Source organism: Balaenoptera physalus (assembly GCF_965194825.1).
Source record: "Balaenoptera physalus genome assembly, chromosome: 10".
Taxonomy (NCBI): domain Eukaryota; kingdom Metazoa; phylum Chordata; class Mammalia; order Artiodactyla; family Balaenopteridae; genus Balaenoptera; species Balaenoptera physalus.
The window spans coordinates 14,327,651-14,332,848 of NC_138889.1; the positions used below are offsets into that span (position 1 = coordinate 14,327,651).

Here is a 5,198-nt window from a genome sequence, read left to right on the forward strand (position 1 = left end):
CATGACTGGAGCCTGGGCTGAAAAGACTCTGAAAGCTAGGTTCACCTGGGTCTAGAGTGTTTACATGATGCCTCTCCACAGGACGGGGGCTTCAACAGCATAGCCTCAGGGTCGTCAGACATTGCATATGGCGGTTCCAAGAGCAAGTGTCCCAGAAAACAAAGTAAAAGCTATATGGCCTTTCTAAGACCTAAATTCAAAAGTCTTTTAGCATCACTTCTGCCATATTCTATCAGTAGGAGCAGTCACAAATCCATTAAGACTCAGGTGGGACACAGACTTCACTTCTTGAGAAAGGAAGATCAAAGAATTTCTATCCAGGTTTTAAAACCACCTTAGTAGGCTTATTGGGGATGGTTCATTTCTGTTCTTGGTGGCATCAGTTAGGATTACACATGTGTTTGTGATCACGTGGCAGGTTAACTGGGGGCTAGCTGATCCCAAATGGTGGTTGATACAAACTGAGGCACCTCAGTTCTCTACGTGGTTGCTCAAACTTTCTCACGTGGCAACTGAATTCCAAGAAGGCAAGTCCCAACGTACAAACACTTATCAAGCTTCTGCTTGCATCTCATTTGCTGACAGCCCATTGGCCAAAGCAAGGCACATGGCCAAGTCCAGAGTCAATGAAGATGGAGATCACATGAGGGCATGGATATCAGGATACATGATTCATTGGCGGTCAGTACTATAACAATCTACTACACCTGGGTAACTCCCATTTTCCTTTAAAGACTCAGTTCATGCCTCCCCTCTTCCAACAAGGCCTCTCTTGACAGACTGGGTCATTAGTTGTCCCTTCTTTGAGCTGCCACAATACTTTACACACATCTCTACCTCCGAACTTACCCTATTGTTTTCTAACTATCTATTTACCATTTTCATCTCCCCCACTGGACAAGCCTTCAAAGGCACACTATGCTCTATTGATCTTTGTATTCCCAGGGTCTAGCCCTGTGTCTAGAACATTGTGCCTAACAATAATGTCTTTCAGGACTTCCCTGATGGCACAGTGGTTAAGAATCCTCCTGCCAATGCAGGGGACATGGGTTCGACCCTGGTCCGGGAAGATCCCACATGCTGTGGAGCAACTAAGCCCATGTGCCACAACTACTGAGCCTGCGTGCCACAACTACTGAAGCCCACGCACCTACAGCCTGTGCTCCACAACGAGAGAAGCCACTGCAATGAGAAGCCCAGGCACTGCAATGAAGAGTAGCCCCTGCTCACCACAACTAGAGAAAGCCCACACGCAGCTACGAAGACCCAAAAATAAATAAATAAATAAAGTTTTAAAAATAAAAAATAATGTCTTTTAATTATTTGATTAAACATTCATGAATAAACCTTCTTAAATAAATGTTGGAAGTGTTATCTCCATTGGTGCTTTGACCTCTCGCCCTCTGCCCTGCATTCTAAGAGAAACTTCTCTTTTTTGTCATACTCTCCAACCAAACATGCAGTTCTTCGGGGAGTGACCTCACTCAAGGAGTTGACCTCAAATAGAGATTAGGAGAGGCAGCAGAGGGTCAAGCAGTGGTTCCAAGATTTTTCAATTTCATAGACTACTCATATTTCCAAAGAAGTCTGAGGAGCAACAGAAAGTTACCACTTTTCTTTTTGTGCCTAGAAGGGACATTAAAAACACACCATCTACCACCATCAGTTCAAAAAAGTGGAAAGGTATAACCTTAGAATGAAAAAATAGACCATTGCAAGGAAGGGCCAGTGTGTGGCCTCAATTCGCCCAAAAGTAGGGCTCAACAGCTGTCTTAACATGTGATCCAATTGGGAAGGTCTCAAGTGGCCTAACCACAAATTCTCCTTCCCAATTTTCAGTTTCTGCTGATAAGTTCTACTGGTCAATTAACCCTCCTTTTCACAGGGACCAGGCATAATCCCTGCTTATCCCTGAGAATCAGGCTTCTGTTCCCTGCCAGCCCACAGAATTATTCAGACAAGCCAATCATATCCTCCTGCGGGAAATGAGCATTCCACCCTTTGGATACGACAAAGCCTGCCTCTCACAGCTCCTGCTTTTTCACTGTTCCTGATTGCAGCTCCTGAGTGGCAGTGCCTGGCATGTGGTGTCTTCCTCCGGGCTGTAAGTACAGGTGACTAATAAACTGCTGTCAATCACATCTGTCCAGTGTCAGGTGTCATGTGTTCAACCATCTCCAAAACCCTAGGGTGGGAATCTGGGAATCCTCCCTTATCAACAGAGTGAATAGGAGGCGATCAGAACAAAGCAGCAACCTGACAGCTACGTTCAGAGTACCCCACGTTGTCCTTGTTTTTCTCATTTCACCATGCACCAGTGAAGTCAGTCTAGCAGAAGTCTGAAGACCCACCCTGGGAGCAGTGGAGAGCACTGTACATGGAGTCAGGAGATCTGGGATCTAGCTAGTCTTGCCCGTGCTCCAAAATATTTGTCTGACCTTTGACAAATCATTATCCTTTGTGGGCCTCATTTTCCAGCTATAAAATGATGAGATGGCTTCTGCCACCTCTGTGATTAAAAAGACAATCTGATGAAATAGGGAAATAAAAAGAGTGAACGGCTGGTAGTCCCTTGGTTATCCTAAAGGAATGTGCATTTTTATTACTTTTTGGTTTGCTTTTTATATTTATTTATTTATTTGGTTGCGCCAGGTCTTAGTTGTGGCAGGTGGGCTCCTTAGTTGTGGCACACGAACTCTTAGTTGCAGCATGCATGTGGGATCTAGTTCCCTGACCAGGGATCGGACTCAGGCCCCCTGCACTGGGAGTGCAGAGTCTTAACCACTGCGCCACCAGGGAAGTCCCAGAATGTGCATTTTTAGAGGAGTATTTACTCCATGTGTCTCTAGATGGGGCAACTGGAGATGATGGGAGAGGAAAGATCTAAGGGACCAACAGGGCAGCCACAGCCTGCCAGTAAATCTTGCCTTGGGTGGATTCCTCTAAACCCTTCCTGCTTTCAGCACTCCTATCCTGTGCCATTAGCAAATGGGAGTTTTAAATCTCCTCCCCATCACCACCCTGTGTTCCATCCCAGCCCCTAAATGTTTCATTTGAGCCATTAACTCCATCCAGCCGGAGACCTTGCTTTAGCTGACACACAATTGCCACACCCTCTAGAGTCCACACTCCCCACCCCTTCCTGAAGTGAAGTGCTTGGGGACCCAGAAAATAGGCCAGGTCCTCATAAACTTATCAAAATAGCACAGCTAGGCCTTCCAACCAGCAACACTCAGAGACTGGGCCATAGAGTGGAAAACACAGCATCCAGGGTCTTGTCCAGACAGAGCCCAGATATCTCCAGTACTTAAGGGGCCTCTGGGTATCCTCATGTCTTGCCAAAAAAAGTAACCATCTCCAGCCCCATCTGTGTGTGTGTGTGTGTTCTGGTGTGGGGTGGGGGGAGCGGTTAGGCTGAAGCTAAAGCAACTAAAGCAACTGTGCTCTGATAGGAAAGATCCCTGGACTGAGAACCAGAAAGCTGTTAAGCAGGAAAGAAGACACTGCGTGGAGTGCCAAGGAGGAGGCTAGCACGTCTAGAATGCAGCAGGAAGATGAAAGGGAAAGATGAGGTGGTGGTGGAGGTCGGCCGCCAGGGGCCAGGACATCCAGGGCCTTAAAAATTACCCTCCAGACAATGAGAAGCCAGGTCACCTGATCTTTGAAGAGGGATGGTCCCAGGCCTGGGAGCTTGTGAAAAGTGCAGACTCAGGCAGCTCTACTAGACTAGGGAGATCCCAGGGGGGCAGGGGCAGGGGCATTTCTCATAAAGTGCCCCAGGAGCTTCTGGTTTTTTACCAGAGCCAAGGGCCCCTGGACTGGACCATCTGCAAGGCTTGTTCCAGTTAGAAAATTCCATCACTCTAAGCGTCAGGAGGCCACCTAACCTCCAAGGGAGGGAGAGGGAAGTAAATCTCCCACTTGCAAGCCCAGGGATGGCTTCCAACAGTGCCATTACACTAATGGAAACTGCAGTGAAGGAGCCAGGACCAATGTCTATGAAAAAATAGGAGAATGGGTAGTCAGGGGGGCAGGGCCAGCCCACAGGATGTCCCCACCAGAATTCACAAAGATGCCACAAGGATGCAAATCAATCAAATAAACCTTTGTTCAAAAAAAATTCACCTCACCCGTGGCTGGGAGAGACAAGTCATCAGCACTGGCTGTTAAAAAAAAAAAAAAAATCCAAGGGCTTCTGATGACTTCAAATTAATGGGGCAAGGACAGGTGCCCCAGGGGATTAAAAGCGTGGTATTCCTTTCTAGTTGGTCCCGTCTCCTCCCCTTTCCCACAGTTCCACAATTTCCCCTCCCACTGGTCTGGGATGCAGCCATGGAGTGGCTCAGCACTGAGGACTTGGGGCTCCACACCCCAAGTCGACCAGCCAGCTCTCCCACTTACTAATCATGAAGTGGGATGGAGAGTGGGCTGAGATGAACCCAGCAGATTGTGGCCATGGATGTAATGTGCCCAGCAGAACGCTTGATAGAGGGCGGCACCCTTTCCCTTGTCTGAAGACCAAGCAGACAGTACTCAAGGACTTGGGTGGGAGTGGGGGCAGGAGGAGTACATGAAATTGAGAAGAACCTTCTAGCTGTCTGCACCAGGAAGTGCCAGCCCAGGAGCTGAGGGAGACTTAGTGCCCAAGAGCAGAAAGCCTCTGAAGGGCTGGGTGCTCTAGGTTGGGTGAGGGGGTGGAGCAGGGCTGGGGACCAGGAAAGACCAGGTGCTGCCTTGCTTCTGAAGGGCTGCTCCAATGTGGAAAAACATCCTACCATCTTCCTTTGGAGAAAACCTGGAATATTCCAACACCAAAAACCTCTCACTGGCGGCTCCTGTGGAGATGGGCTCCAGCTGAAAAGGAAACGAGGAGGCATGGGCGCTGCCTAAGGGGGCCCGGTTGCTGGCCTCCATCATCCATCCCTTACCCCTTGGTTTCCCCACAGGCTTGTGAAGCCTAGGTCGGAAAAAAGGATTAAAGCCTTAAAAGGGAAGCGGGAAAAAAAAGGAAAAAAAAGGGAAGCGATCTTGGCGGGGCTCTGGGAGGCGGCGAGCGGCCCCACCCTGATCTCCAGGGTTCTGAACCCCTCCATCCCTGGTCAGGTCCGCCAGCCACAGTATGAGGGCCCCCTTTTGCTGCGGACGGCCACTCTCCCACACCAATATCGGACCGCCTCCTCCTCCCTCTGTCACCCTTT

The 5,198-nt window shown here is 48.9% G+C and overlaps 1 long non-coding RNA gene across 1 annotated transcript in view; it reads right to left on the reverse strand.

The window, feature by feature from the left end:
* Positions 1-5,198, reverse strand: part of LOC309668208 — a 154,748-nt gene that overhangs the window by 71,073 nt on the left and 78,477 nt on the right. The window lies entirely within an intron of this gene.